We start from the raw sequence: 19182 nt of genomic DNA, 5'->3' as shown, positions 1-19182 counted from the left end.
CATCGCACAATGTTGATTGTAGTCATGCCTTGACCTAAACACTCCACAATTTGTTGCTTCTCAGCAGCCGACACATCCTTTTTCTTTCCCATTTTGGCAGAAAATGTAGGCTGCTTAATAATGTGAGAGAGCCTTCTTAAGTAGTCTTGCCTTTCATTGGACACACCTGCCAAACTAATTAGCACAGGTGTCTGCAATTGCTTACAGTGATATAAAGAGCCCTGACACACATCACCATCAATGAGTTTAACTGACAAACAAACAAATTCTTCCCTTATCACTCCTAAACACTTTTTGCATAATAATTTGGAACGCGGTGTACATGTGCTTTTCCACAAAACACCAGTGGTTCACGTAGTGAATCTTACAGTTCTAACTTGCCAACCGTGGTCTGTATGGAATTGTTCAATAAAGGGCCCAAAATTAAGATAACATAGATGGGAGAGGTCTCTATGAATAGGAATTCCTAAGTATTTGATACCCTGTGAGGGCCAGGCAAAGGGAAAGTTGGACTGGATGGAATCCTATATGGATTTAGGGAGGGAGACATCGAGGGCCTCAGACTTCGCTGCATTGATTTTAAAATTTTACCATGTAACAAAGTGATCTATTTCAGCCATAACAGCAGGGATGGATATATGTGATTGAGTGATATATACTAGGACATCATCAGCAAATAGAGAGCACTTGTACTCGGTGCCTCCCACCTCAATCCACCTAATATTGGGGTTATGGCGAATTGATGAGAGCAGGTGCTCCGTCACTAGGATGTATAAGAGAGGGGACAGAGGACATCCCTGCCTTGTCCCATTGGTGATTGTGAAAGGTGATGAAAATGTTCTGACGCACCCCCTGGGCCTTGGGACACCCGGAGCCGGACCCTTTTTGGTGGATGCTGGTGGTTGTAGTCTTCGTGGCGGCGATCCGGTTCCGTGGCTCAGGGCGGTCAAACCAGTGGCGGAACTATTTATGTGGTTTTGATGTTTAAATGTCCGACTACGCCACCCGTGGATTGCGGTCAGAGTGAACCGCCGCTACAGGGCAGACCGCTAAGGCTGGTGTTGTGGGTGCAGCAGAGCGTAGCATAACTCCCCACGGGAGGAGTATAGCCTCAGGGCAGTGTATGCGGAGGATGGGGGTGATGGTGCAGGGCAGCAGCAGTAACGACACGGAGTCAGTGATGCAGTTCAGGGCCTTTACTCACAGTTCTTATTATCCAGACCACGTCTGCAGGTAACGGCTGCCCACGTCGTACTGTGCTCACCAGGTGAGGGGCTCAGACAACTCCCAGATAACTTTGGAGCGCTTCACAGGACCCCCTTTGTGTGTCCTTTGTCTGGCCTTTCTTACCAACACTTCTGTCCGGCTGCCTCGGGCCTCCTCTTGGTAAACTTGGCGCCAGTTTCCCTGACCCTATGTGGTGCCTTCATAGCGGGTGGAGCAAGGGGCTGCGCCACATAAAATGTCAGAGCCTCCGGTTTCTAGCTGAGGGTCGTTTCCTGCCTCCACTAGTTCGGGGACCGGTCTCCCCCTTTGGCCTGACCCCTCCACGCAGGTGGATTCGGGCGTGCGGTGGCGACTCGCCCGTCCGCACCCCTGGGATCCCTTCATTCCTCGTTCCTGGAGCCTTCTCCGCTCCTCTTCCTTCCTTCTCCCTCTTGCAGGCCTGGGCCTCTGTTACTAGGCCCGCCTCCGGAGCAGAGCTCATGCAGAGCCCCTGCTCCCTGCCACTTCTGCTCAGACTTCTCTGCACTGAACTAAGATGGTGCCCACCTTTTATACTCCCTTCTCAATGCACCCAGGAACTGCTTCCTCCCTGCTCCTGCACTGCAGGGTTCCCCTTCCTCAGTGTTCCCTCCCCCCACTCCAGCCAGAGACAGGGACTGTCGTGCCCATCTCAGGGGCATATTGGTCGCCCTGCCCCACGGCAATGTGGTGTAATGCATGCAGGTGTCGGGTCCTGATCCACACTCCATCCTTATCTGAGAGTGAGATATCACACCTCTGGGTGAGGTGCAATACGTCTGTAGCAACCGAGCCCTCGGTGCTACAGTTCCATTTATCTTCAGCCTAGGTGACGTATTGTGATACAGGGCCGTGATTTTGGCTATAAAAGGGTCCCCTAGACCCCTACCCCAAGCTTTTTAATAGAATCATATATGGCGTGCCAGGAGACTCTATGGAATGCTTTCTCAGCATCCAACGAGAGTATCTACTTACAAATTTTTAACTGCATCTAGCCCAGGAAATACTTTGTGCCTAGTAGCAGTGTCTGCTAGTCAGCGGATTATCCCGGCTGTTAAGCAAGCTACACCACCTGTAGTTTGGACACTTAATTTTTTCAAAGGAAATGCTTCGGGACCACGGGATACTTAGTGAAGAGCATCAGGAGGCACCCCAAGGCATAGTGGCTGGGACTGGCACTAGGATGCCTTGCGGTGGACAGCCGAGCTCGATCCTTATAAAAGCTTTTTAACTGCAGCAGCTTTAGTGGACGCTACTGGAGCTGGAATTACGCGGCTGCTGGCATGAGACTTGCCCTCCAATAGATCCTTGTAAATGGATTTAAAGTGTATTCATTCAAATTAGAGGGACAATTTAAATTAAAAAGCTTAGAGCTGCCTCCACCACAGGGGGCCTCTCTCGACCCACCAGCGGACAGGCACCAGTATTGGGAGAGGGGGGCTGGCCGTCAGGGTTCACCGCGGCTCTGGCACAAACCCGGCGACACGGAGGTGGCACGGGCAGGAGCGGACTGGCCGTCTCGGCTTCTCACTTTTTGGATTTTAGAAGGGCATGACATGCCTATATCTGTGTCTCCCCCTCCTTTTACTCCTCCACCTCTTTTCTTTTCGCATGACTATATGTACTTGTCACTTTTCCATGTGTTAGTTGTGTCTTCTGAGCAGTTTGTCAGCTTTTGGACACCTTGGAAGGTGTTTTCTATGTGTTTCTATGTGTTTTTGTTTGCCTGCCATTGGTTTTATCGGTGTTCGAAGGTGTTCGACGAACAGTTCGACGAACAGTTCGGCGAACACACGGGTGTTCGACGAACCGAACCGAACTCGAACACTACGGGGGTGGCTCAACACTAGTTATGATCTGCTACAGAGACTAAGGAAAGAAAGGAGATCTATCCCTACAATAGAACTAAACTGGATCCCTACGATGTAACGGGGCAAAAACGTAGGGCAAAACGTCATCAAAATGGTCTACAGCACCCGGTGTTCCCAGGAGGTATCACATCCAAGTACTGTCCGAGCCCAGCCCTCCTTTGCTTCCGAGATCAGACGAGATCAGGCGCATCCAAGGTGGTATGGCCAGTAGATGCTGCTCGATCCATCGCCCGGCCAGCCTTTCTCAGGATCGCTTAGTGGCGAGCAATCTGGCCGTGACGGGGCGGGCTCCGAAGGGTCCGTGCAAAGGCTGTGCCGTCCCTACAGGTGTGGTTTGTTTAGCAGTGATTCACTCGCCGCATCAGGTGTCTTCAAAAATGTCTCGGCGCAGGGTCTCCTGCAGGTTAAACCCTTCATCACGGTAATGTGACAGAAAGAGCAAGCTGGACCCGTAACTTGGGGGCGGAGCGAGACGTCCAGGGGTGAATGAAGGAAGAGGGTGAGATGGTTGCCAGTGACTTTGAGCTGCTCTTCAGGGGGGAGGGTCGTGTTGCCTGCAAAGGTCTTCTGCTTGGGGTTACCGGTTGTTGCCTCCAGCCACCCGGGAGACGCTGGTCCTGGTGAAAAGGAGCCTAGTATTAAAAGTAGATAAGCAACAATGCTGGAGGCCCACGGTGATCAGAAGGATGCTGGTATTTTGCAGAGATGAAATAGCGCAAGAGAGAAAGCAAATGAAAAAAAGAAAAGAGAATGAATGTGTGCACTTGTGAAAGGGAATGGAAAAAAGGCATAGAAGAGAGTGCCCCCTGCTGGTGGAAGGAAGGAAAAAGCAAAAGCCTACAGCACCTGTCATTCCCAGTCGTTCTCTGTTAAATGGTTAATTATGGAAATTCATTTGGAATGTTAATCGATAATCATTTTTCTGAGTTCTATGCCTCAGCCATCGTGTCTAGTTGACATGCGCTATTTGTGTGTGTATTTTTGGTTCACTACCATATGTAGAACAGGTGTCCATACGACTGGCTATAAAAGCCCATGGTACAGAAAGGGGGGGCTCTCTTGCTCTGCCCACCCCACAAGACACAGAATCTTCATGCTGAGAAGCAGATGACACGTAGGCCTGGACACATGCTGGACAAAGACATGATTTACCAGCCAGGATCCAAGGAAAGATGGGTGAATCTCAACAATTAAGCTAATTATGGACAAATGGACAATTACTTTATAACTAATTATTGTATGTACCTGCTGCAATCTGATTCTTTTTAATGGACAATCCAAGAATAAATAGATACATTTTTTTATAAGAATATCGTGATATTGATACTTTGAGAAGTCCTCAGTAGAAAAAAATAATACAGGAAGAGTATTATTTTACAATGGTGAGCCAGCCAGTCCTGTTTTTTTGTTTTTTAAATTAAGTAAGTGAATTTCTTCTGTGAACAAGGGGGGAGTCCTGACGAGCTGAACAGCTGTTGTTGACGTGTCAGTAAATTCACTAGTTTGTCACGAGAAGCAGAAAGGACCTACAGACTGAGGAAAGACAGGAAGCAGAGGTACTAACAAGGAACAGAATCACACAGGAAAAGAATCAGACGAACTGAAGGCAGGACGTGCTGATAAAGAGAAGCCAAGGAATCTTAAGGTAAGCAAAATATGGATATAATTTCTTCTTTTGCTAAACAAAGTAATATTAATTTCAAAGTTAATGTAGGAGATGACATAGAAGTTTTGTGGCTCAGTTTATACAAAGAATGTGAATTGCAGAATTTACAGTTAACTTCTAAATTGGTAAATAGAGACAAACAGAAATTGAGAAATATTCTACATTTGGTAGATTTTTTTCATAGTCTTGCGTTAGAGATTTCTAAGCAGGAAAATAGTGTAGAAGTGTCAGACGGTGATACTGATTCTGACTGTAATGTGGAAACTGAACAATAAGTAAGACACGTGTCTGTAACTGAAGGTGACCTTGGGTCTGACCAAGAGACGGACATACAGAAACCTGACATGGGAGGAGACATGACTGACATATGAGAAACCGACATACTAGGTGATGTGGGAGGAGACGTGAGTGACGTAGGAGGAACGGACGTACAAGAGCCACTAAAAATATCAGAGAATTCTGGAATTACCTAGGCTCAACTCCAAATTAAAATGAGGAAAAATTTGCTGAAATTATACAAAATCATGCCAAAATATGATGTCAAAATCCATGCCTGTAGAAATTCAGAGACATTTGAGAGCTTCTCTGATAAGTTTGATTTATCCAATGAGGAGAGGAATCAATTATTTAAAATATGGATTCCTGTGACATTGTCCAGACGTTTACATTTAATGCCCTGTGAAAATGACTCTCCTAATGGATGGGAAAATGATTCGGACAGATTAAGATATTTAATTTATTGTGTCACAAAGGATTTTCCCAACATAGAAGATCTGCAGAAACTAAGGATTGGTAGGAAGGAATGTACATATACATTCATGTCCATATTTGAGCGGTTGTACAAAGCTCTCAGCAAAAATGGAAAAGTACAACATATGATAACAACTTTTGTACAAAAATTCAAATTCCTAAATTCAGTTTCCCAAGTTATGGCATCACAAAAAAATTCATTATTTGAATGTGCGCAGATGCTGGATTTTGTTAGAAAACATGAGAATCGTGAAAAGAAAATAAATCAAGCTAAATTTATAAAACCAGGAAAGGTAAAATCTTACCAAAAGCCAATATCAAACTCTCCTAGACTGAGTCATCCCCATAGTGAACTCTATCAAATACGCAGAAGATTTCATATATGTTATAAGCCATATTAGCCAGTGCAAGATCCATCTCTCCACAGAATGAGTTAATTCTCAGTCAGAACTGTGATTCTCTAAAAAGGAAAATGGCTGAAACTGATGGACAGAGACAGGTGAGACGACCAACTCACAGTGACGTCATGGAATGTGGACAGAAGAACAGGCAGTTCTCTGAGGTTTTGAAGGATAGAAAAATGTCTTTCCTAAATAGGGCGTTCCTGGAGATATTTGAGAGAGACAGAAGATTTGGTTTAGGGAGTGGCTAAGGAAAAACTGCAATTATAATGTTGTATCAAAATGTAATACAATGTCTCAATATTTATTTATAATCTTATACAGTAAAATTGTAGTTACATAGTTTCTAATAGTTCATATATATATATATATATATATATATATATATATATATACACTTGTCTAAGTAGAGATTGCGTATAATTGTATTTATATATACGTTTATAAAATATATATATATATATTAATTAATAAATTAGAACTTCATATATATAAATTTAAGTAGCAATATTTGGAATTACATTAGAACCAACCAATATATGTATAAGATATTTAAATAATTCTGTTTCTGTATGAATTTGATATTTAATTTTATTTTCTTATATTTCCTTAGAGTTTTCATTCCAAAGCAGGATTTGATCAAAGAACTCTAAAATGGATTTATTTCGTTATTCACACAGGAAGTGAAAAAATTGCATGATTTTATGTGTATAACATTTTAAAATAATAACAATATATCTAGTTGAACTATAATATATATGTAATACTTATTAATTCTTTTGTGTTGCTAATATTTTCTGTGCATGAAGTGTTCGTGCAAATTAAAGTAGCTTTACAGCATGACGTGTGACAGCTGCGGCCTTTGAACTTTGAGCTAATAGTATAGGATCCCATTCATTCTATTTTCAACTGATGTAACTTAAGACCGGGCAGCCAGTGAAAAAAGAATCTAAGACAAGAGTTTTTTCAAGTGTCTGAAATTCCAGTGACTTACTCTCATATTATATAATATGTACTTGGGGAATATTCAAAGAAATATAAAGATATTCAATTGATATGGCAATGCGCATTAATAAATTGGGATACAACAATTTTGGGTTAAATATATATATATATATCTAAAACTTCATTTGTGGAATGTTTGAGTTGAACAGATCTGTGAATGTCAGAGTGAAGGTGACAGACGAGTAAATCAGCAGCTGCTAAGTGTGATTGATGTGACAGAGGCCTCGTATGTTTGTATGTTTGAAAAAAAAAATGTTTCTTTATGTGAAGGTACAAAAATATATTTAATTCTGAGGAAATTATAATACATAATTAGGTATTATCTACATATATATTTCTATATTTCTTTAATAATTATTATTTCTTGATTTAACTAATAGTGGATAAGGGCAACCACACATCAAAATGGTTTACAAAGCAAATTTATATTTAGAATAATTTTCCACATGATAATATTCTTGAATAACTATAATATTATTTTTAATGGTTACCTAAATAGGTACACACCTCTCTTTAGTCAAATCTAGGCTACTCATCGATATGAAATTTATGCACAATATTTCTAGAAGAATAATTATTTTTAATTGGGTTCTGATATATACATAAATTTTATAAAATAATATTTTTGGTATTAAGGGGGAAAATGTGTTTTTGATCCTGATTACATAATCACTTTTGATCAATACATATTTTCCACACATTTTAATAAAGAAGAAATAATAATAAGGTACTATGGTATAATTAAGAAGGGTATTACATGCAAAGTTGCATAATTTAATATTTTTTGGTGGTACAAGGTTATGACAAATATGAAATCATCTAGATAATGGAGATATAAGGGTATTTTTTATGGGGAATATAATTACTCTGCATTTGTCATTAAAATTTAAAGGCCTTATTTTTATTTTTATTCTTATTTTTACTCTTAATTTTATTTTTCATTTTTAAAATTTTATTCTTACTTTATACTTCTTATTTTTCTATTTTTTCATTTTTTAATACTCATTTGATTTTATTTGAGTTCAATATCTCAATTGAGAAAACACATTAATATTTAATAAAGTAATGTCTAATACAAGAGTATTGCTTCATTAAATATATATTGCTAAGGAAAAAAATGTTTACATTTTCTGTGTAAACACAACAATTCATTCATTCATTTATTCATTCATTCATTCATTCATACATTCATATATTTATTCATTTTGGTTCAGGAGTATACATTCTTTGATATTATTGGTTTAATAAAGATATAAAAACTTGTTTTTTCAAAATACACTGACACCTATGGGTTGGAAAAGGTAATTACACCTATGACATAAAAATGTTCTATCATATGGAGAACTTGATTGATAATGAATTATTATCTATTATTGTTTATTATTCCAAACATAATTTATTTTAATATTTTGATAATAATTAGATGGATATTACTGATTGCTATGGTACGCTGTGATATTATAGGTTAGGAAAAACTGCCAGATTTGGTATCAGATTAGGGAATGAAGACTTCAATCAAGACATCGCAATTATGATTTCTATCTTAATAAAGACTTTTAATTTTTATAAATCAAAGAGATTCTCAAAAGTTACAAGAAGAAGCAACTGATATCCGGACGTCTCAGAAGGTAACAGGTGTGAATGCTGAGTGTTATAATAGACTGTGTCCATTACATACAATACAATTCACACCACTGATCACCAGGACGGCATAGGACGATGATCCTATATGTACTGTGTTGTGTTCAAGTTTCATCACGTTCCAGTGGTTTCTTATCACCTGCAACGCTTCAATGAAAGCTGGTGAACAGGTAATACCTGGCATATTTGTCCTGTATATAAAGGACTGAGTACTGGTTATGGTGCTATATAAAGCAGGAAAGTGTCAAGTTAACCCTTGCTTTACTGACCAAAGACGTCACATCTGTTCCAAAAGTGACACGAGACCAGTGCGGACACACGGAAGATTCCAAAGACGATCCAACGTAAGTCCAGGTGACACTGCACAGATATTAAAGCTACATTTCATCCATGGACTTTGTTTTCTTATCAACTGACACACATGATCTTTCTAATAAAGAGTACAGTTTATGGACTGAACAATAATGAACACAATTATGGACTGTACAATATCTACATGCTGTAATTTATTTCAAAGGAGTTTTCATCTAAAGACTGTGTTATAAAAGAACCAAGAAGAAGACGAGACGACGACCCGATGACATCAGATGATGACGATTGAACCCGCGATTGCTTCAATTTAGATATAGGGAAGTATAATTATACATATTAAATGAATATTAGTCACGGCTTACCATAACATGAATTCACATCATTATATAGCAATAATCCGATATTGATACTACTATTACTATTATTATTATTATGGAAATTTAATGATATTGCTAAGGAAGAAGGAAAGAAAAAATGATTGATGAATGTATCTTCTTTTGAGATTTTTCAGTTAAAGTCCTTTTATTCTCAAAAAAGGGGGAAATGTTAAATGGTTAATTATGGAAATTCATTTGGAATGTTAATCGATAATCATTTTTCTGAGTTCTATGCCTCAGCCATCGTGTCTAGTTGACATGCGCTAATTGTGTGTGTATTTTTGGTTCACTACTATATGTAGAACAGGTGTCCATACGACTGGCTATAAAAGCCCATGGTACAGAAAGGGGGGGCTCTCTTGCTCTGCCCACCCCACAAGACACAGAATCTTCATGCTGAGAAGCAGATGACATGTAGGCCTGGACACATGGTGGACAAAGACATGATTTACCAGCCAGGATCCAAGGAAAGATGGGTGAATCTCAACAATTAAGCTAATTATGGACAAATGGACAATTACTTTATAACTAATTATTGTATGTACCTGCTGCAATCTGATTCTTTTTAATGGACAATCCAAGAATAAATAGATACATTTTTTTATAAGATTATCGTGATATTGATACTTTGAGAAGTCCTCAGTAGAAAAAAATAATACAGGAAGAGTATTATTTTACAATGGTGAGCCAGCCAGTCCTGTTTTTTTGTTTTTTAAATTAAGTAAGTGAATTTCTTCCGTGAACAAGGGGGGAGTCCTGACGAGCTGAACAGCTGTTGTTCACGTGTCAGTAAGAAAGGACCTACAGACTGAGGAAAGACAGGAAGCAGAGGTACTAACAAGGAACAGAATCACACAGGAAAAGACTCAGACGAACTGAAGACAGGACGTGCTGATAAAGAGAAGCCAAGGAATCTTAAGGTAAGCAAAATATGGATATAATTTCTTCTTTTGCTAAACAAAGTAATATTAATTTCAAAGGTAATGTAGGAGATGACATAGAAGTTTTGTGGCTCAGTGTAACATACCTGGCGGCGTCCTTGCATGGTGGTCCATCTCCCACTGTGCAAGAGCGCGCACTTGATCTCCAATCCAGAATGTCTCTCTGGCTTCCCTCCATTCTGTCTGTTTTTGTCTGTTTCTGCTGCTTAAGGGTGGCGCCCGATCACTTCCTGCTTTTTGTACCTGCTGTGGGTCACACCCCTTGTGCGTCCTCAGCCTTTTGCTGTCTGTCACCTGGTATATAGCTCAGCTGCTCCCATCTATCCCTGCCTGAGCATAGTGTTTCATTCAGTGTGTGCTTTCACTCTGAAGGTGCCAGGTCCCGTTCTATGTCTCCTGCCTTGCGGTATCAGTTCCCGTGTCTGAACTGATTCCTGTCTATGTCTCCTGCCTTGCGGTATCAGTTCCCGTGTCTGAACTGAGTCCTGTCTTTGTCTCCTGCCTTGCGGTATCAATTTCCGTGTCTGAACTGAGTCCTGTCTATCTCTCCTGCCTTGCGGTATCAGTTCCCGTGTCTGTACTGTGTCCTATCTGTGTACCTTAACCTGCAGTCTGTACTCGTTCCTTGCCTGTTCGTTCCGCCTTCCTGGAGGCTGTATTTCCAGGCCAGTCTGAACACGCTCCTTGCCTGTTCGTCCTGCCTCTCTGGGGGCCGTATTCCCAGACCCGCTCCTGTATCCCGCTGCAGTGTCGGTCTCCTCCGTACACTCAGTTACTGTCTGAACTCTCTCCTATTCTTTACCTGTTTTGCCTCTATGTCCGTTCCATTCCTTTTTCTGCAGAGTCTGAACTCGTACCTAACTCCTGCTCGTTGTCACTGTACTTCCGTTTGTGAGTTTGTGGTCCACTCGCTACTTCTCTGCAAGTACCCTGTGGGTATCTGGTTCTGCCTTTCCCTTCTAGTCTGCTCTGTGTGAACAGAGCCCTGTTCCCACCACGTCTGCGGTTTTCATTTTGCTCAGCTCTGTCCGCCGCGTCTGCGGTTTTCGCTTTGCTCAGCTCTGTCCGCCGCGTCTGCGGTTTTCGCTTTGCTCAGCTCTGTCCGCCGCGTCTGCGGTTTTCGCTTTGCTCAGCTCTGTCCGCCGCGTCTGCGGTTTTCGCTTTGCTCTGCTCTGTCCGCCCCGTCTGCGGTTTTCGCTTTGCTCTGCTCTGTCCGCCCCGTCTGCGGTTTTCACTTTGCTCTGCTCTGTCCGCCGCGTCTGCGGTTTTCGCTTTGCTCAGCTCTGTCCGCCGCATCTGCGGTTTTCGCTTTGCTCAGCTCTGTCCGCCGCGTCTGCGGTTTTCGCTTTGCTCAGCTCTGTCCGCCACGTCTGCGGTTTTCGCTTTGCTCAGCTCTGTCCGCCGCGTCTGCGGTTTTCGCTTTGCTCAGCTCTGTCCGCCGCGTCTGCGGTTTTCGCTTTGCTCAGCTCTGTCCGCCGCGTCTGCGGTTTTCGCTTTGCTCAGCTCTGTCCGCCGCGTCTGCGGTTTTCGCTTTGCTCAGCTCTGTCCACCGCGTCTGCGGTTTTCGCTTTGCTCAGCTCTGTCTACCGCGTCTGCGGTTTCGAATTTGTCTCCCAGTCTGTACTGGACCCTACCCAGCCTGTGCTCTAGTCTGCCTGTTCCTGTATTCCCCGGTGTGGGTCAACAGCCGTGTCCGGAGTCTGACCTGGAGTAGACCCTGGTTCCTCTGCTCGGTTCCTCCCTGGTGCACTGGTGTCGTATGCCGTCGTGCGACCTTGGTCGGATCGGGCAGATACTTAGTTACGCCCCTCCAGGCACTCTCCGGTTCATGGCAGAGTGGAATCACTACATAAACACGCACACGCCAGTCAGTCCGGGCGTGTGCATAACACTCAGTTTATACAAAGAATGTGAATTGCAGAATTTACAGTTAACTTCTAAATTGGTAAATAGAGACAAACAGAAATTGAGAAATATTCTACATTTGGTAGATTTTTTTCATAGTCTTGTGTTAGAGATTTCTAAGCAGGAAAATAGTGTAGAAGTGTCAGACGGTGATACTGATTCTGACTGTAATGTGGAAAATGAACAAGAAGTAAGACACGTGTCTGTAACTGAAGGTGACCTTGGGTCTGACCAAGAGACGGACATACAGAAACCTGACATGGGAGGAGACATGACTGACATACGAGAAACCGACATACTAGGTGATGTGGGAGGAGACGTGAGTGACGTAGGAGGAACGGACGTACAAGAGCCACTAAAAATATCAGAGAATTCTGGAATTACCCAGGCTCAACTCCAAATTAAAATGAGGAAAAATTTGCTGAAATTATACAAAATCATGCCAAAATATGATGTCAAAATCCATGCCTGTAGAAATTCAGAGACATTTGAGAGCTTCTCTGATAAGTTTAATTTATCCAATGAGGAGAGGAATCAATTATTTAAAATATGGATTCCTGTGACATTGTCCAGACGTTTACATTTAATGCCCTGTGAAAATGACTCTCCTAATGGATGGGAAAATGATTCGGACAGATTAAGATATTTGATTTATTGTGTCACAAAGGATTTTCCCAACATAGAAGATCTGCAGAAACTAAGGATTGGTAGGAAGGAATGTACATATACATGCATGTCCATATTTGAACGGTTGTACAAAGCTCTCATCAAAAATGGAAAAGTACAACATATGATAACAACTTTTGTACAAAAATTCAAATTCCTAAATTCAGTTTCCCAAGTTATGGCATCACAAAAAAATTCATTATTTGAATGTGCGCAGATGCTGGATTTTGTTAGAAAACATGAGAATCGTGAAAAGAAAATAAATCAAGCTAAATTTATAAAACCAGGAAAGGTAAAATCTTACCAAAAGCCAATATCAAACTCTCCTAGACTGAGTCATCCCCATAGTGAACTCTATCAAATACGCAGAAGATTTCATATATGTTATAAGCCATATCAGCCAGTGCAAAGATCCATCTCTCCACAGAATGAGTTAATTCTCAGTCAGAACTGTGATTCTCTAAAAAGGAAAATGGCTGAAACTGATGGACAGAGACAGGTGAGACGAACAACTCACTGTGACATAATGTAATGTGGACAGAAGAACAGGCAGTTCTCTGAGGTTTTGAAGGATAGAAAAATGTCTTTCCTAAATAGGGCGTTCCTGGAGATATTTGAGAGAGACAGAAGATTTGGTTTAGGGAGTGGCTAAGGAAAAACTGTAATTTTAATGTTGTATCAAAATGTAATACAATGTCTCAATATTTATTTATAATCTCATACAGTAAAATTGTAGTTACATAGTTTCTAATAGTTCATATATATATATATATATATATATATATATACACTTGTCTAAGTAGAGATTGCGTATAATTGTATTTATATATATATGTTTATAAAATATATATATATATATATATATTAATTAATAAATTAGAACTTCATATATATAAATTTAAGTAGCAATATTTTGAATTACATTAGAACCAACCAATATATGTATAAGATATTTAAATAATTCTGTTTCTGTATGAATTTGATATTTAATTTTATTTTCTTATATTTCCTTAGAGTTTTCATTCCAAAGCAGGATTTGATCAAAGAACTCTAAAATGGATTTATTTCTTTATTCACACAGGAAGTGAAAAAATTGCATCATTTTATGTGTATAACAATTTAAAATAATAACAATATATCTAGTTGAACTATAATATATATGTAATACTTATTAATTCTTTTGTGTTGCTAATATTTTCTGTGCATGAAGTGTTCGTGCAAATTAAAGTAGCTTTACAGCATGACGTGTGACAGCTGCGGCCTTTGAACTTTGAGCTAATAGTATAGGATCCCATTCATTCTATTTTCAACTGATGTAACTTAAGACCGGGCAGCCAGTGAAAAAAGAATCTAAGACAAGAGTTTTTTCAAGTGTCTGAAATTCCAGTGACTTACTCTCATATTATATAATATGTACTTGGGGAATATTCAAAGAAATATAAAGATATTCAATTGATATGGCAATGCGCATTAATAAATTGGGATACAACAATTTTGGGTTAAATATATATATATATATCTAAAACTTCATATGTAGAATGTTTGAGTTGAACAGATCTGTGAATGTCAGAGTGAAGGTGACAGATGAGTAAATCAGCAGCTGCTAAGTGTGATTGATGTGACAGAGGCCTCGTATGTTTGTATGTTTAAAAAAAAAAAATGTTTCTTTATGTGAAGGTACAAAAATATATTTAATTCTGAGGAAATTATAATACATAATTAGGTATTATCTACATATATATATTTCTATATTTCTTTAATAATTATTATTTCTTGATTTAACTAATAGTGGATAAGGGCAACCACACATCAAAATGGTTTACAAAGCAAATTTATATTTAGAATAATTTTCCACATGATAATATTCTTGAATAACTATAATATTATTTTTAATGGTTACCTAAATAGGTACACACCTTTCTTTAGTCAAATCTATGCTACTCATCGATATGAAATTTATGCACAATATTTCTAGAAGAATAATTATTTTTAATTGGGTTCTGATATATACATAAATTTTATAAAATAATATTTTTGGTATTAAGGGGGAAAATGTGTTTTTGATCCTGATTACATAATCACTTTTGATCAATACTTATTTTCCACACACTTTAATAAAGAAGAAATAATAATAAGGTACTATGGTATAATTAAGAAGGGTATTACATGCAAACTTTCATAATTTAATATTTTTTGGTGGTACAAGGTTATGACAAATATGAAATCATCCAGATAATGGAGATATAAGGGTATTTTTTATGGAGAATATAATTACTCTGCATTTGTCATTAAAATTTAAAGGCCTTATTTTTATTCTTATTTTTACTCTTAATTTTATTTTTCATTTTTAAAATTTTATTCTTTATTTATACTTCTTATTTTTCTATTTTTTCATTTCTTAATTCTCATTTGATTTTATTTCAGTTCAATATCTCAATTGAGAAAACACATTAATATTTAATATGGGTTGGAAAAGGTAATTACACCTATGACATAAAAATGTTCTATCATATGGAGAACTTGTTTGATAATGAATTATTATCTATTATTGTTTATTATTCCAAACATAATTTATTTTAATATTTTGATAATAATTAGATGGATTTTACTGATTGCTATGGTACGCTGTGATATTATAGGTTAGGAAAAACTGCCAGATTTGGTATCAGATTAGGGAATGAAGACTTCAATCAAGACATCGCAATTATGAATTCTATCTTAATAAAGACTTTTAATTTTTATAAATCAAAGAGATTCTCAAAAGTTACAAGAAGAAGCAACTGATATCCGGACGTCTCAGAAGGTAACAGGTGTGAATGCTGAGTGTTATAATAGACTGTGTCCATTACATACAATACAATTCACACCACTGATCACCAGGACGGCAGAGGACGATGATCCTATATGTACTGTGTTGTGTTCAAGTTTCATCACGTTCCACTGGTTTCTTATCACCTGCAACACTTCAATGAAAGCTGGTGAACAGGTAATACCAGGCATATGTGTCCTGTATATAAAGGACTGAGTACTGTTTATGGTGCTATATAAAGCAGGAAAGTGTCAAGTTAACCCTTGCTTTACTGACCAAAGACGTCACATCTGTTCCAAAAGTGACACGAGACCAGTGCGGACACACGGAAGATTCCAAAGACGATCCAACGTAAGTCCAGGTGACACTGCGCAGATATCAAAGCTACATTTCATCCATGGACTTTGTTTTCTTATCAACTGACACACATGATCTTTCTAATAAAGAGTACAGTTTATGGACTGAACAATAATGAACACAATTATGGACTGTACAATATCTACATGCTGTAATTTATTTCAAAGGAGTTTTCATCTAAAGACTGTGTTATAAAAGAACCAAGAAGAAGACGAGACGAAGACCCGATGACATCAGACGATGTCGATTGAACCCGCGATTGCTTCAATTTAGATATAGGGAAGTATAATTATACATATTAAATGAATATTAGTCATGGCTTACCATAACATGAATTCACATCATTATATAACAATAATCCGATATTGATCTTATTATTATTATTATTATGGAAATTTAATGATATTGCCAAGGAAGAAGGAAAGAAAAAATGATTGATAAATGTATCTTCTTTTGAGATTTTTCAGTTAAAGTCCTTTTATTCTCAAAAAAGGGGGAAATGTTAAATGGTTAATTATGGAAATTCATTTGGAATGTTAATCGATAATCATTTTTCTGAGTTCTATGCCTCAGCCATCGTGTCTAGTTGACATGCGCTATTTGTGTGTGTATTTTTGGTTCACTACCATATGTAGAACAGGTGTCCATACGACTGGCTATAAAAGCCCATGGTACAGAAAGGGGGGGCTCTCTTGCTCTGCCCACCCCACAAGACACAGAATCTTCATGCTGAGAAGCAGATGACATGTAGGCCTGGACACATGCTGGACAAAGACATGATTTACCAGCCAGGATCCAAGGAAAGATGGGTGAATCTCAACAATTAAGCTAATTATGGACAAATGGACAATTACTTTATAACTAATTATTGTATGTACCTGCTGCAATCTGATTCTTTTTAATAGACAATCTAAGAATAAATAGATCCATTTTTTTATAAGAATATCGTGATATTGATACTTTGAGAAGTCCTCAGTAGAAAAAAATAATACAGGAAGACTATTATTTTACAGTCTCCCATCCAAATACTAACTAGGGCCGACCCTGCTTAGTTTCCGAGATCAGATGAGATCGGGCATGTTCAGGGTGGTGTGGCCGTAGGCAGAGACAAGCCTCTCACTTGCTGCTTTTCTACTTTGACGTCTGGCTGCCGGCTGCCCTTTCCAGTGCTCAGCAAGACCAGGTCCTTTTGTGCTTTCCCTTCTCTTCAATTTTTTTGCTGGCTTCCCTAAAAGGTCTTGTAGACACAACGCCCCACTCAGAGCCGCTGAGCTCACTGATCGGCTGCAGCGCTGTCGACGGAACATCAGCTTCACGGCCAGTGCCACAGGCCGAGAGCAGAGGCGAGACTCACCGGTAGACCCGGGTAGGGTGAGTAGAGCGCAGTTATTTGCTTTCTAATAGGCTGCAGCCGGGGATTAACTTTTAATGAAAGGGAACAATCCCTTTGACTGTCTGCAGCGCGCCACACCTAGGAAGCGCACTCTCACACACAAGCCAGCATGCACGCGTGCTCGCACGTGACAACACCCCCTATCTGCCCCTACAACCTCTCCGTCACCATGCGTCAGACTCTCCTGCCTGTTTTATGATTTCAGGGCCCTAGCAGGAATCACCCCCCCCTCCCCAATTCCTTCCGCACCTTCCTTGCCTTCCTTGCACTGAGGTTAGCTCTTTGTCAGCCGTCTGGCTTGGTTACACAAGCTTCTTTGCAGAGAAACATGTCACTTCTGCTGGCCCTCGCTAGGCGGCCGGCATCCAAAACCTTCCCTGGGCACCTGCTGAAAGCCTGGCCCCTTCACGGCCCCGGGTGCTTTAACGCCATCATTTCCACACGGCGAGCTGCGGAGTCAATAAGCACTCCTAGCCGTGGCAAGGAGCTCGGTGTCAAGCCTGGGTGAAGGCGGCGGGGTAGCGTACTTAGCTGCCAACTGGCTCAGAGGCCTTGGGGCTTCCATCATCTAAGTTACTTAAGGTCGGTGTCTGGCAAGGCGCCGTTCCATGCTAGCCGAGCTTGGCAGTAGGTAAAAACGTCATCAAAATGGTCTACAGCACCCGGTGTTCCCAGGAGGTCTCCCATCCAAGTACTGTCCGCGCCCAGCCCTGCTTTGCTTCCGAGATCAGATGAGATCAGGCGTATCCAATGTGGTATGGCAAGTAGAAGCTGCTCGATCCATCGCTCCGCCAGCATTTCTCAGGATCGCTTGGTGGCGAGCAATCTGGCCGTGACGGGGCGGGCTCCGAAGGGTCCATGCAAAGTCTGTGCCGTCCCTACAGGTGTGGTTTGTTTAGCAGTGATTCACCCGCCGCATCAGGTGTCTTCAAAAATGGCTCGGCGCAGTGTCTCCTGCAGGCTAAACCCTTCATCGCGGTAATGTGACAGAAAGATCAAGCTGGACCCGTAACTTGGGGGTGGAGCGAGACGTCCAGGTGTGAATGAAGGAAGAGGGTGAGATGGTTGCCAGTGACTTTGAGCTGCTCTTCAGGGGGGAGGGTCGTGTTGCCTGCAAAGGTCTTCTGCTTGGGGATACCGGTTGTTGCCTCCAGCCACACGGGAGACGCTGGTCCTGGTGAAAAGGAGCCTAGTATTAAAAGTAAAGAAGCAACAATGCTGGAGGCCCACGGTGATCAGAAGGATGCTGGTATTTTGCAGAGATGAAATAGAGCAAGAGAGAAAGCAAATGAAAAAAAGAAAAGAGAATGAATGTGTGCACTTGTTAAAGGGAATGGAAAAAAGGCATAGAAGAGAGTGCCCCCTGCTGGTGGAAGGAAGGAAAAAGCAAAAGCCTACAGCACCTGGTATTCCCAGGTGGTCTCCCATCCAAGTACTAACCAGACCTCATGCTGCTTAGCTTCCAAGATCAGATGAGATTGGGCGTGCTCAAGGTGGTGTGGCCATTTGCAGAGACAAGCCTCTCTCTTGCTGCTTTTCTACTTTGACGTCTGGCTGCCGGCTGCCCTTTCCAGTGCTCAGCAAGACCAGGTCCTTTTGTGCTTTCCCTTCTCTTCAATTTTTTTGCTGGCTTCCTTAAAAGGTCTTGTAGAAACAACGCCCCACTCAGAGCCGCTGAGCTCACTGATCGGCTGCAGCGCTGTCGACGGAACGTCAGCCTCACGGCCAATACCACAGGCCGGGAGCAGAGGCGAGACTCACCGGTAGACCCGGGTAGGGCGAGCAGAGCGCGGTTAGTTGCTTTCTAATAGCCTGCAGCAGGGGATTAACTTTTAATGAAAGG

General features: G+C 40.7%; 3 pseudogenes; all 3 read right to left on the bottom strand.

The window, feature by feature from the left end:
- Positions 1-3209: 3209 nt before the first annotated feature.
- Positions 3210-3329, bottom strand: LOC141269670 (5S ribosomal RNA; annotated as a pseudogene).
- A 14660-nt stretch (positions 3330-17989) lies between these two features.
- On the bottom strand, positions 17990-18109 carry LOC141269068 (5S ribosomal RNA; annotated as a pseudogene).
- A 621-nt stretch (positions 18110-18730) lies between these two features.
- LOC141269377 (5S ribosomal RNA) lies at positions 18731-18849 on the bottom strand (annotated as a pseudogene).
- Between the last annotated feature and the right edge of the window lie 333 nt (positions 18850-19182).

The sequence above is a fragment of the Phyllobates terribilis genome, unplaced genomic scaffold (assembly GCF_046119375.1).
Source record: "Phyllobates terribilis strain yellow unplaced genomic scaffold, ASM4611937v1 Scaffold_4__5_contigs__length_816908805, whole genome shotgun sequence".
NCBI lineage: Eukaryota > Metazoa > Chordata > Amphibia > Anura > Dendrobatidae > Phyllobates > Phyllobates terribilis.
This window is presented reverse-complemented; position numbering and strand designations above follow the sequence as displayed.